The following is a 14190-nucleotide window of genomic DNA, read 5'->3' as shown; positions in this document are numbered from 1 at the left end:
ATATGTCTTTTTCTGTGTTGGTGTTTTATTCTCCTGCCATTAAAGCAGTATATTGGGGAATATCCACATTTGGTGTTGTTGGGGAGGAAACGCTTCCAGAATTATTTCTTGGAAGCAAATGAATAAAAAAGGTATTGCTGCAATGACCAAGAATAGCACAACTGAAGGTTTCATGTATTCATTCATGGAGCTGGATATGTGTACAACTCTGCATCTGCATACCTCCTTGATTTATTGACCTATACATCTCAAAAATTAGATACAAAATTCCAGTCTGAAAATTTGGCCTTTCGATTCTCTGCTGGAGGGTGTCAAATATATCTCCAGTGGGTCACACAGTCTTCTCTAACTCTTGATTGACATTTGGTTCCTTACATAAAGCATGCGTTAAACTATCAGGTATACTAAATCAGGTAAATACTCACTGGATTTGTGTTGTTTCTCTTGCTTTTTTTAACACATGCTGTAACTAAGTGCATTTTTTTTCAACATTTTCCCTTCCCATTCAAGTCATCCACCTCAAAACCTCACTAACAATGACCTCATCAGAACAACAGCCAAATCCTACTTTGCTCTTACCCAAACAACAAGCCTTGTGAGTCTTTTGTCTTCCATATGACTAGATTCACGCACGTATACATACAGCCTTGAACTCTCAGTCTCAGAACTCTCTTACTAATCCCTGAATCCTGATGTGCTGCTTATCTGGTCAGCTTTATACACTGAGGGAAAAAACCATCACCAAATTTTCATGTTTGTCCACAGGAGAAAAACAATAACCAGTTCCTCCACAATGGATAAAGTATCTGGAAATCTATGCAAGGACTCAAGAGTCCTTTTCTAGCACATTCACTTAGCACAAAACAAAAATTCCTAGCACTTGGAAATTCATGCTTTTGCAATATGTCTTAGTACCTCTGAGGGGCTTTTCACCCTGATACACTGTCTACTATCTCTATCAACAGGTGTAACTAGTGGAAAAAGTCACATGGTGGGTTCAGTTTATCTTTTCACAACTCCCTTTCATTCTTAATTTGTTCCTAATTGGTGAAGTTGTTTGTTTTCCCCTCCTTGCCATCCCTCTAGGTTAGGCTGCCAACCTCCTTCTATTACCTGATCAATTTCTCTACCTCCTCTTTTCTTGCTCTTAAAATCAACTCTAATTCCCTCCTGCATCTAAAGACAGTTAAGAGGAAAAAAGCAGATGGGCTTCAGGGAAAATCTTAGTTTGTCTCTGTCTGTTCAAATGCATTAATCAGTGCTAGCAGATGTAATCACAGTAGCAAGGCACAAGAAAAATGTAGCTAGCATTTTTATCCTCCATACAAATACATTCAGATTGCCAGGCTATCTCCTCATCCACTTTGTAGTTTTCTCTTTGACAGCATGCTTTCAGTCATTCAGTGACTCTACAAACATGGCAAGCAAACAAATGAGCATACGCCCACTTCATACCACAGCATATAACGGCTTCACTTAAAAACACCATTCCTTTATTTTCAGGCATAACATGAATTTCAGAAAATGCTAACAAAGAAATGGAAATGGTGTGTGAAACCAATATCCAATGCCCTAAAGTAAAATTCTGTCATCAGACTTACAGTTGTGATAGATTGCTTCAGGTTCACTGATTAACAGCCACTGAAGCACAGAATAGTTGAGGTTGGAATGGACCTAGGGAGATTGTCCAGTTCAACCCCCCCTGCTCAAGCAGGGTCACCTGAAGCAAGGAGCCCAGGTTGATGTCTAAACTGCTTCTGAATATCTCTTAGGAAGGAGACTCCATGACCTCTCTGGGCAGCCTGTTCCAGGGCTCGGTCACCCTTCACAGTATAAAAGAGTTTCCTTGTGTTCAGAGGGAACCTCCTGGGTTTCAGTTTGTGCCCATTGCCTCTGGTCCTGTCACTGGGCATCACTGAAAAGAGCCTGACTCAGTCTTTTTCACACCCTCCCTTCAGGCAGCTACACACATTGATGACATCTCGCTGAGGCTTCTCTTCTTTAGGCTGAACAGTTTCAACTCACTCAGCCTTTCCTCAGATGAAAGATGCTCCAGTCCCTTCATCATCTTTGTGGCCCTTCACTGGACTCTCTCCAGTATGTTGATGTCTCTCTTGTTCTGGGGATCCCAGAACTAGACACAGGACTCCAGGTGTGGCTTCACCAGGAAGGATCACCTCCCTCAGCCTGCTGGCAATGCTTTCCCTGATGCAGGGCAGATACTGTTGGCCACCTTTGCCACGAGGGCGCACTGCTGCATCATCTTCAACTTGTCCACTGGGCCATCCATGTCCTTATCTGCAAAGCTGCTTTCCAGATGGTTTGCCCCAGCCTGTACTGGTGCATGGGGTAATTCCTCCCAAGGTACAGGACTTTCAATTTCCCTTTTTTGAGGTTCCTCTCTGCCTATTTCTCCAGCTTCTTGAGATCCCTCTGGATGGCAGCACAATCCTCTGGTGTACCACTCCTCACATGTTTTTATCATCTTTAAACTTGCTGAGGGTACACTTGCTCCCATCATCCAAGTCATTAGTGAAAAGGAAAGTCAGTTAGTTTTACTGCAGATTTCTTAACATCAGCCAGTGCTACTGCAACAAGCAATACTTTCCTACAGTTAACAGGTGAGGGGACAGTGAAGTGTTGCACCAGAATATTCCACAGTCACTGCTGAGGAGTGAAAACTAGACTGCAGATGTAAGCCTTTATAGAAATTCAGTTAGACTATAAGCACTAGGAAGTTTTTTTTTAATTCGGTCAGTGGTTAAGACCTTCAATATTATGTACACATCCAGAGCAGAAAATGTATAAAAGCAACTGCAGTACAGGAACAGAGTAGGTTTTATCAAGCAAAATACTAACCTGCTCTATCAGAGTGTTTACTCTGATACATCAAAACCTAGTTTCCCCTAAAGTAATGCAAAGCAGCTGTTCGATCCCAGAAACCAGTGTTAGGAACCATGGCACATATGTATCTTCTTCTATCAGTTTTTACCACTCCTTAGCTTCCTCTCATTGGCAAAAAGTGAGCAGAAAACTGGATTTAAGGTATTGCATCCCAGACATTTATCTGCAGGGGAATTTTGGGAGGCTCACTGTAACTAGCCTCTCTAAAACCCAACACAAACACCCGCAGCCGCAGTACACCACTGAGGAAAAATGTAGTCGTGTCTTATAATGACGGTCCCTAGTCAGGCCACAGGGCTTGGCTCCCGAGCAAACCTGTGGGTCTCCTCCCGCCCACCAAGCCTCCCTGAAGCAAGGAGCCCCTCCAGATGACCCAACCTACGACCTCTATTTCAGGGAAAGGCCGCCTGCACTCACCGGTTGCGCTGACACCTTAAAAAAGGGAAAAAAGGAAAAAAAGAAGGGAGGGGTGGTCGTGACAGCCGGGCAGCCCCTCACGGCGGCCGCCGCCTGTCCGGACCGTTGGCTGGGGGGAGGGGTCCGCGCCCCGCCCTGCCCCGCGGCCGTTGGGCGGCGATGCGCGCGCCTCGCCTGCCCCCTGGCGGCTCTCTCGCCTCCCGCCCGAGGCAGCCCGCCGGCGGCGGCTCCCCTAACCTCACCCCGCGGGGGGAGAGGCCCGGCCACCCTGACAGACGAGTCTGGAGGTGCTGCTGTCAGAGGGTGTTCGTGGAGAGGTGTAGGGTCACAGTGTCGCAGGCTGGAAGCGACATCAGGAGGTCTCTGGTCCACCTTCCAGCTCCAAATGGGGTTGGCTCTGAGGCCAAACTGAGCTGCTCAGGGCTTTGTCCAGTCAGGTCTTGAAACCTCCAAGGGTGCAAACTGCACGGCCTCACAGGGGAACTTGGTCTACAGTTTGACTGTCCTCACAGAGAAAAAATTTTTCCTTACATCCAGCCTGAACCGCTCTTTCAGTTTCTGGCTGTCATCTCTCATCCTCCCACCATGCACCACTGTGAACATCCTGGCTCCATCTTCTCAATAACCTCCTTGTAGATGTTGGAAAGACGCCATTTGGTAATCTCCAGGCCAAACAAAGCGAGCCCTCCCTCGCCACCCCAGTGCAAGTGCTCCAGCCCCATCACCACCGAACTTGCATCCAATTTATCCACACCTTTCTTGCGCTGGGGTGCCCAGAACTGGACACACTATTCCAGATATGGTCTAAGAGTGCCAAGTAAAAAGGGGTAGCATCACTCCCCTCACTCGATCTACTGGCAATGCTGCTGTGCATACAGCCCTGGATACCATTGGCCTTGTTTGCTGCCAAGGCACTCTTCTATCATGACCTACATGGATGGAAATCATCTCACCAGCATCTTCCTCCATACTGATGGCATTCTTCTCATCTTTTCCCCAGCAGCAGCTAGCACTTTTGAAGATGAGGTTTTGAGAATCTATGCATTCACTCTGCCAGTCTTTAATTTTGCATTGTCGTTTTCTTGTCATTTCTCCTCCTCTTCTCAGGCCTGGCTAATGACTAATCTCACAAATCTAACCTGCTCTCAACAAATACTTTGCAATTTGTTCTGCTCACGTTTTGGGAACTTTTCATGTAAAACTGGAAGGTACTCAGAAGATACAGAGAAAAAAAAGAGATTTATTCACGTGAACAGAACTGTAAGGAGTCCAGGCAAAAAAGAAGCCACGGGACAAGACGACTGAGGTTTAAAAAAGAGGAGAAATGAATTGTAAGGTGTGTTTGGAAGTAAAAAGATATTCAGACAATTGAATGTAACAGGGAGAATGGAATTCATACGGACAATTGGGAATCTGGATGATTTAGAGACAGGGACAGAGAGTCTCTATGGCAAGAAGTTCCTTTTTCATGGAAATTGCAGTTGATAGTAAGCAGTTTTCCTCTCAGGGAAAATGCTAATAATTTACAGTATACTTTTACAAGGGAAATTATGATTAAAAGTATTTGTAAAAACTGGGAAAAAAATCTAGTCAAAGTATTTAATTTCAATAGTGTCAGTACTATACAATCCAAACAAAATAAGGATCCAAATGAGAACATATAAAATATCAAAATAATCCTTTTTAAGTTTTAATTATTTGCTCCCCCCCAATTTCTAAAGGCAATTTTTTCAAATTGTCTTTAGCATTTTCAAGAGGAATAAAAAAATATGTTGAAATTTTCTTTTTAATACCTGAAAGCTTCTCTGCACTTAATTTTCTTTATGGGCTGATTTCAACTGACCTAAAGAGAAACACTGGGAGACTGAGCTATCAGTGGATAAAGAGGCCTGATAGGTTTGGTTAGATTAGTCATGTTTCATTAGACATGTATCAATATAAATATGGTGGGGTTTAAGCTACATAGTACAGTACAACTCCGTTGTGTATACTCTTCTCCATCAGCTGTATGTCTTCTATCTTTTGGTGTAAGTACAATTTCAAAAATAAATAACAATATGAAAAGAATGGAATTAAGTAATACTGCTAAGAGCAAGAAGTTCAGACAAGAAAAGGCCCTCTAAAGAGCCTTCATGTGGCAGAACTGTGAAAAAACAAGAAGTGTAGTACTAAATCCTTTCAGTTTGCACTAGCATTCCATACAATAGAACATCAGCCATCTGAGACATGAAAATGCATTCTCTTACATGCCCCTGACAATTTCCAAGCATTTAGGTAAGTTGAATAGGCACCCATAGGGGAAGGCTCCAGCGTTACTTTCATTATGCACACATAATGACTCCCACTGTGCAATGTAGAGTTGCGCTGATAAAAGTGTGAGGCTGTGTAGGAGAGTCACAGTGACATTTTGTGAAGCACTCTTTTGCCACATTCCCTAGCGACCTCAAGATCTTAAGGAACAATAGTGTTTTCTTGTCCTTATGGCATCACGTAAGGCAGCAAGCAAAGGAGGTGTAAGGCTCTGTCAGAATGCAGCAAGTATTCCTGTGATTATGGATTTTTAGCAGCCAACTTTTGCTTTCCCTGGGCATTTCAGGAGGTAAACTGAAGAGCGCATGGGACTTAAAGTCTTGGAGACATTACCATAAGTATTTATTGGCTTTATATTAAAATGTTACTTACCTATTACTGATCTCCAAGATACTTTGTGTACATTCCCACTCTGGCTATACAAGCAATATTAACTGGAGTTTTTGCCTTGGCAATATCTGAAAAGTACTTTAAAACCCTTCTTCTTTTTCTTCCCTTTCTCCCCCTCATATGTGCAGGAAAGAAAAAAAAGAAAAAAGAATAGGGAATGCCCCACCCTTCCAGTCCTGACAGCAGCTCTGCATGTGCCAAGAATACAAAATATTCTGGAAGAAAGCCATCAATATCACTTGAGCTGTTGCGTTGATACCTTCATTGTAGTAGGAGTATCTTCTTTTCTACCTTTCACTGTACACGTCTGAACAATTTGAAGTAAAATAACAGTCTCTGTAATGATCTCACCAGCCCTTAGGTGTCTTTGGCTCAGAAACAAAAGTCATTGGACCCTCCGTGGTCTTAGCCCTGTTAATATGAGAAGAAAAAGTTGCCTGAAATCCAAATTGCACAAGAAGCTTCAAAAACATATGCAGGAAAAACATCCAGAGACTAAGTTTCCTCATTAAAGTGCACTTCTTGAATAACGTCTAACAAGTATGTCAACAAATACAGAATCTTCACAAAGATTCTGAGAGAAAAAAAATTAGATCCTCTGTAGCTCCTAATGAAAAGTTTCTGAGCGTTAGGTAAATCTAGATCTTGGTGCATCAGGACCTTCACAGTAGGTCAGTACGAGAAAATCAGAAAAAAATGCATCCTTTAGGGTATTCTGGCAATACTGCTACTGAATGTATACTCAGCATTCAATGGGAAGATCCACTGCTTTTATTTTAAGCAAGTAGTCCAATATAACTGGTAGAAATGCAGTGGCAGGAAAAAGTGAATAAGTTTTTACACATGGTAGAGAATGCACATTGTTCTAACACGTTTGTCTGGTGGTCTTCTCCCACTGATTAAGAAAAATGTCTATTATTGAAGAGGAACAAGCTTATTCTGTTCCTCATTCTGAGAGCTGAAAGCAGCTGATGTGATTAAGCAGCTGAGTGATAAAGCCACTTTTAACTGATCTTAAGATGTGTGAGAAGAGGCAAAATTCTGAAACTTTGTACTAGAAAATGTAACAGGCCTTGTAACCAACCCTGCATGAACCATGCTGGGAACTAGTAGAAACATCACAGCCTCATCCCTTATCTTTCTGATAAGTACACATAGACCAGCATCAGGAGGAGAACTTACCTGTGTGAGTTTGCGTATTTGCAGATGTGAGTGTTTCCTGCTTCTTTACATGGGAAAGAGTGAAGACGTTTGCCTGAAGCTCTATTCTGTTCAGAAACTTCTGCAGCAGACTGCTAGGTAGAATTTATTTTCAGTGAGAGAAAAATGTGGTTGCCCTGTTAGTCCTCCAGCCTAATCTATAATTAAACAACTTGTGTGATGTCTCATAAGGCAACAAATATTAAGAATCATTTTGTTTGGGAATTTATTTTTTTAAAAAACTAAGTAAAATTTCTTGATTCATAGACAAAGGAGGAATCTGCCACATTTAAGTCATAGAAAAAAAAAATTACAGGGCCCTCTACAATGTCCCTGGTAAGAGTAAAAACCAAGTCACTGGTGTCATGGACCCTTTCCTTTTACGACTTCTCTCCTGAAGCCTAACCCCCACATGAAAATAAAGAACTGAGATCTGGCCCAGAGTTATCTCTGACTGGTTTTCCAGGAGACTCAAGAATGACCCTGCAATGGAGTCTCAGCCACAAGGAAATGCGTCTGAGAGATTAAGTTATCTTCAGTGAGGGAGCCAAGTGAAGGCCTAATTCTGTATGTGTCATATTCATCCTATGTAGGAACAGTTCACTACTGAAATATCTGAGATAGACCACAGCAATTGTTTAACATTGTCCACAGATAAATGGTTCAAAGGAATTAAAAGGACAGCTGATTAGCTGAAAATTCCAAGGAACTTATTTCCTACATTTGAAAGTAGATAGAAAAAAAAATTAAAATGGCTGTTGCCATCAACTGCAATCTGATTTATAATCTGGCATAAATGAAACCTTTCAGCAATAAGAAAAGCCTGGAATTGAAACAATGGAGCTAAGCAGCCCCAAAGAAAAGCTGAGGAAAAACTTAGGAAACTAAATTTAAGAGAAGGCATCTGTGAAGGTCCTGGTGTCTTTGTAGTACTGAGATATATGTCAGGGGAGATACAGAAATTGACATTGGAGCTATCTAGTCACTTAGGTGCTCAATTTGTCAACATCACTATAATATGCAAGGAATTCCCAAGGGAAGTAAACAAGTACTGTCACACTGTGCCATGGGAGAACTAAAACACAGAGCTGAGAAATTTGACTGAAGTCATACAGGAAGGTTTTGAAAGAGTGAGGTACAGAATCTGATCTCCTGAGAATCATCTGATCCACAAGGCCATTCTTCCTTGTTGAGCCAACAGCTGAACAACTGATCTCAGTCACTGCAGAACACTTTTCCAACAGGAAATCCACATTCTGGGACCACATTTGCTTGAACCAGGTTAAAAAAGGATGTAGAGGTTTCTGAATGGTAAATGGATAACAAGGAGGTTTATAATCTGGGCAGACTTTGATCTGCAAGGGAAAAAGAGCACCGTGGAGGAAACAAGTCAAGTCAGAGGCTTGAAAGTAGCAGTTTGGCAAATGTGGATTAAAGGAAGTATTGGTTTATTGGTTGAAGTATCCTATATTCTTGTCAGAATATGCTTTTGTACTATCTAGAGCAAATATCCCTGCTTGTCATCCATCCAAACGAGTATACTTAATCTTTTATTAATAACTGCATTTCTTAAACCAGCCATTGGCATTTCCATGGCTCCTGGATCCTAGACCATTGTACATGTGCAGTCAGTACACAGCAGTGTTAATAGATTTTCTATAGTAATCCTTCTGTAGTTGCTCACTTCCCAGACACCTAAAGAAATGCATCACATCAGCAGTACAGTGCAGATATAGCTAGTGGGAAGTGTCTGGAAGCTATCAGTAGGCAGTAGGGACCAACTTACTAACCGGATCAGGAACTTTTGAACCTTACCATGCTGGGACAATATAGAAATAGACAGATTGTCTTGTAAATAATTTCTTGTCTCATTTGCAGCCATAGAGAACATGCTTCCCTGTGTGCATATCCATGTGGCTAATTGATGCCTCCAGTAATTCCAGCCCCTGTAAAATAAATTAAAAAAACCCTTCATGTTATCACCTCCTCATCTTACACGGTCAGGCCGATATCTGCATCAGCACCTTTTTTTTCTGTGCTGGTCTTGCTGACCTGTACCTTTTGACAGCTGTTGATAAAAAACTAGTTACCACCAGGTGATGATATGTTTGTTACTGACAAGCAGCATGTGCTCCCAGGCCCCCATGTGAGGAGTTTTGCATTGCTTTTAAACAGAGTCCTTCTTAAAACTGGTTATGGATTTTCTGAAGTAACATTGTTCATTAGAAAAAGCTAATTCTTTGAAACTGGCCCTGCTAGTGAGAAAGAGCAGTTTTTCATAAATTGACTCAGTAAAAGTCTGGGGAAAAAATTATGTGGTTATGATATCTGAATTTAATGTTTTCAAACTGAAGCCTTCTTTTTCAAGTGGAAAATCTTTTTGTTTCCAATATTTATGTTTTGAAAGGTTTAAAATGTTCAAAAGCTCAAATAGAAAAAGTGGTTTTCAAAATCAGAGTAACAATATTTCAAATCTCCCCAATCTTTTTTTCCCCCGCAGAATTTCCATTCACTATATTTGATAAGCTTAGGGTCTTTGTGCCACTTCAGGAAGAAAAGATACTTCAAAATCAGACCTTCACAGAAACAAAAAACTCCTTGAGAGTCCTCTGTAAACTTTCTCTATTTTTTTCACATCACAGATGCCTATCCAGATACTGCAAATCAGGCACTCTTCTAAAGCAATTCTTATTAGGGCCTTTGCCAATAACTTTGCCTATTTTCCAAACATCTGGTTGTGTTTAGTGTGGTTCATTTAAAATCACAGACATTGGCAAAATGAATACATTCCATCATGCCCTTTCCTGTAGATCACTTTGGTACTCTAGGTGTTATTCAGACTTTCTAGATCAAAGAAACAACCACTTCATATTTCAATTCCAGGGTCTGAAATACTGCAAGAACAATCTGATCTATCTGTACAGTACTGTGCTATTTCTAGTTTCATTCCTGGCTGATGAGGGCAAGTGAAGATATGTAAGCACTGAAGAGCATAAATTGAATTTGAACTTTGAGCACTGATGTTTAATACATTGGACAAAACATGCCTAGCATTGCTGTTGTCAAGCTCTGTATCTAGTAAATAACTTCTTTTATACTGACTGCATGAGTACTGCAAGGTACAGGGTCCCAGGTGGAGATTTGATACTTATGGCTCAGGGAGTCAATCAGAGCCTGGTTTAAGGTTAAGATTTAAACGAAAGTGTTGCTGCATTGTCTAACTACATGTGTGTCAGTATCTGCGCTCTTACAAAGGTGGATAGAGTAGCAGTATATATGCATAAAAATTGTTGCAATGTCATTCATTCATTAGAACACAGGACTGAGTGTTGAGTATTTCACCTCTAAAATGGGAATAATAATACCTCCTTGCTTGGGTCGGCATCAGTCTCCCCTTTGGTAAATCAGAGGTATTTCACTACAAAGTCACATTTTGGTGGTCTTTTTGGCTATAGGAAGTGTTAGTCAGTTAATAATTACCCTACTAAAAAAGTATCTGGCTGTTTTAAAAATTAAATCCTTGATGCTGTAAGATCAAAGTCCACAGAGAAAGGAACATTCTCTGCTGTTGCCAGCCCTTACTTTCTGATTGTGTGACTTGACTTTGCACCTCAACTCTCTGCACATTAGTGTCCCTGATTGTTAGATAAGGTAATGGTCCCCCAAGCTACAAAAACGCTTTAGCATCCCTAGACAAAAGGCACTGTGGAAGCACAAAAGAGCTGTTTACATGAGTTAAAAAATAACTTCTAACCTTTGATCTTGAAGATCTATTTCACCTGTGCACCATATGCTCAAAGGCCTGACAGCTTCAGCTTCACCTTTTTCCTGTGGGTGCACTCTTTGACTTCACAGCCCTTATGCTTTAACTTGATGGCATCCAAGATGTTTCTTAGCAATCATATTCTGCCAGCAACACACATTCTTTGCTCCTCAAGATCTGGGAAATTTGCTGCATTCCTCTCTTTTCCACACTGCTCTTTGGAGAAGTTAACCTCTGAAGAAACCCAAGCAAACAAACAAGAAATCCCACAAGCATAAGGGATTTGCAGCATGTTGAAAATGCATAGGGGTGGAAAAACAACTCTGTAGTTGTCAGCTGAACCTGATCCAAACAATCTGATCAAAGATGATAACTCGACTTTGTTTTGTGCAAAAAGACCTTTGTTTATACATCAGGTGTGCAACAAGGGGAAACCATTAGCAACATTAAAGTAGCTGGCCTGGAATAAAAAATATGATGGCTAGAAGACAGGAACAGCAGCCTGCAGAAGAAATACAATTTTTATAGGGCTTCTGGTGACAAAGGAGATGGTATGTAATGTGGAAGGTTTACTTCAGGGCAGATATTTTTGAACTGATATCTCGCTTCTAGTATTTGATTTAGGGAATGTTGTGGGGGTATGAAAGGGGCAGAAATAGGAACAGAGATGGCCACAAACACCTTACATATACACTTGTATGGTGAATATGTTGAAAGACTTAAAAAATAAAAAAAAAAAAAAGAGACTGCCCAAGCCAAAGAGTCACAGAGGGAATGAAAACATGAGAAAGACAGGAGACCAAACAGCAGCCTTACACTGAAAACTGTGAACTGAGTCACTTGAAAGTACAGGACAAGGAGAGGAAAAAGCAGGTTTTTTCCCCTGCTTTCCTCATCTTTGCCTTTCCCATCTAGCAGTCAACTAGTTATTCAGATTTTCTAGATCAAAGAAACAACCACTTCTTATTTAAGTTCCAGGGTCCAGCAGTCAACATTGCCCAGCACTTCTCATGAAAACTTGATGATGACTTGATCTCATATCCCAGTGTATTCAAGTCTCCTCTCCATCTTTCTCTCCCTCCCTGGTCCCAACCCTCCTAAGCACATAAGAACAGCCATCCTCAGTTGTACTAAAAGTCCACTTAAGAAGGTAGCATATTGCCTCTGTGGGCCAGTGGCAAATGCTGAGGGAAGGAGTATAAGAACAGTCCAAATGTGGTTCAGTTCTCTCCCAGGTTCTAGAAATCCCAGGTTCAAGTCCTCCCCACAAGCCAGAACAGTCCTGGGTGGAGCTTCCTTTCACAAGACTGTCAAATCCCATTTTGAACCCTTTCATACTTTTGGCCTCAATGACATCCCTTATCACTGAACTTCACAATCTATGTGGAAAAGACATTCCATCCTTTTGTTTGTTCAACACTTCTTCATATCATTGTACTTGCCTCCCAATCCACTTCTTGTATTATGAGAAATGGCAAATTCCTTTTTTTGCTCTTTCCAGACCATACATGATTTTCAGACCTCAGCTGCCTCATCTCCAAACTGAACAGCCTATGTAGTCTTTCCCTGTACCTCAGCCATTCCTGTCCACTGATTATTCTTACTCCTTTCCTTTGTGACTCTTCTAGTTCCAGTATATCCTGTTTTCAGTGGGAAAGACCAGAGCTGAGGACAGCATTCCAGATGTGGACATGTCAGGGTTTTAGTCGTCCCATGGCATCTCCAAGTCTACTGAATTCAACAAGAAGCTGAAAGGCAAACAGCTGGTAGGTGAATTGCAACCAGTTGTAACCAGTGTACGTCCTCTTGTACTATACAAGTACTTCTAAAAAACAAAGACTGAAATAAACAAAACTAGCAACCACCAAAAAAAAAATAGAAGAAAAAAGTCTAATCACTGCAAAATAACAACATTTTTGCCATCACCCAAAACAAACTGGCAGCAGAAAAACAAATTTGAAAAATGTTACTAACACCAAGCTACAGTGCCCAATGTTGCCTTCTGCCTTACAAGATGATGGATGATGATTTTATTTTAAACTCCAGGCAAAATAAATTGGATTCTGGGAAAGTTAAAAAATTAAGAACTACAATACTTTCTGAGGGTTGCAAGTGCTACTTGGAAAAGCAAACAATGCCAAGCAAGTGTAATGCCTAAAAGAGAAGGCAAATGGTGAAAGCAGTAAGTACGACAACTACTGATGGAGGACTAGGGAATGATCAATGTAAAAAAAAAGGTAAAATACTAGTATTAAGGCTCTGGAATACTACGTGAGATATCATCTCTGAGTACTGTCATTTACTCATCCTAGGCTGGAAAACTGTGAAGTGATGATACTGATTGCTGAACCTTTATTATAACAAATAAGTTATGTTTAAATTGCTTCCTGTAGTTTCAGAGTTGAAAATCTGTAATGAGTTGAGTATCTAGATTCTAATTGTACTTACATCAATATTTCCCCAAATTCCTAGAAATTTGAGGTGAACATTGAGAGGCAAAAACTTGAATTAATGTCTGATTGAAACTTGATTATACTAAGAGTAGGAGCCTTTCAACCTGAGTGACTTTAGCTCTAAAAAAGCATTTTGAGAACTCCTAAGCAAGGGCTAGCCATTTGGAAGAATTGTCCTCAGACTAATTAATGTTTTCTTGGTTATTTCTCAGAATAGTTTCAGGAACCTTCACGGAATAGAGGCATTCTTTTGGGCCACTTTTTACAGCTAGTTCTCCTGATTCATGAAGGTCCCCTTTCTTTTCCCATCTAGCCTCCTTAGTTGCAACGATTCCAATGATTGTGGACCTGTACAGAGAACAGGACCAAATTAAAAATGAATGTATTTTTAATTTTGATTCTTTAATCAGATCAATTCCCCAATTTCCTGTCCATCTCCACAGTCAACCCCACACAACAAAGAAGCATAAATGACTGTTTCGGGCCAAGGGAGGCACATAGGAAGTTCTTAACCTTGTGGCTCTGCTAGGAAGATTTTCTTGGAGCCATAGACTCAGATACAGACAGGTGATTATATGATATTTATCTGTGTATCTTGTTAGGCCCTTCCTTTCTGCTAAAAATCCAGAACCGTTGGTGTCATGATAATAGGTCCATTAGTTTTATTTCAATAGTGGCCTAGTTGTTGAATCAGCTGCCAAGCAGAGGAGTAGATGTGGCCATGGAATCAGTTAGTTAAACTGGCCAGTCACT

Source organism: Grus americana, chromosome 1 (assembly GCF_028858705.1).
Source record: "Grus americana isolate bGruAme1 chromosome 1, bGruAme1.mat, whole genome shotgun sequence".
In the NCBI taxonomy this organism is placed as follows: Eukaryota; Metazoa; Chordata; class Aves; order Gruiformes; family Gruidae; genus Grus; species Grus americana.
This window is presented reverse-complemented; position numbering follows the sequence as displayed.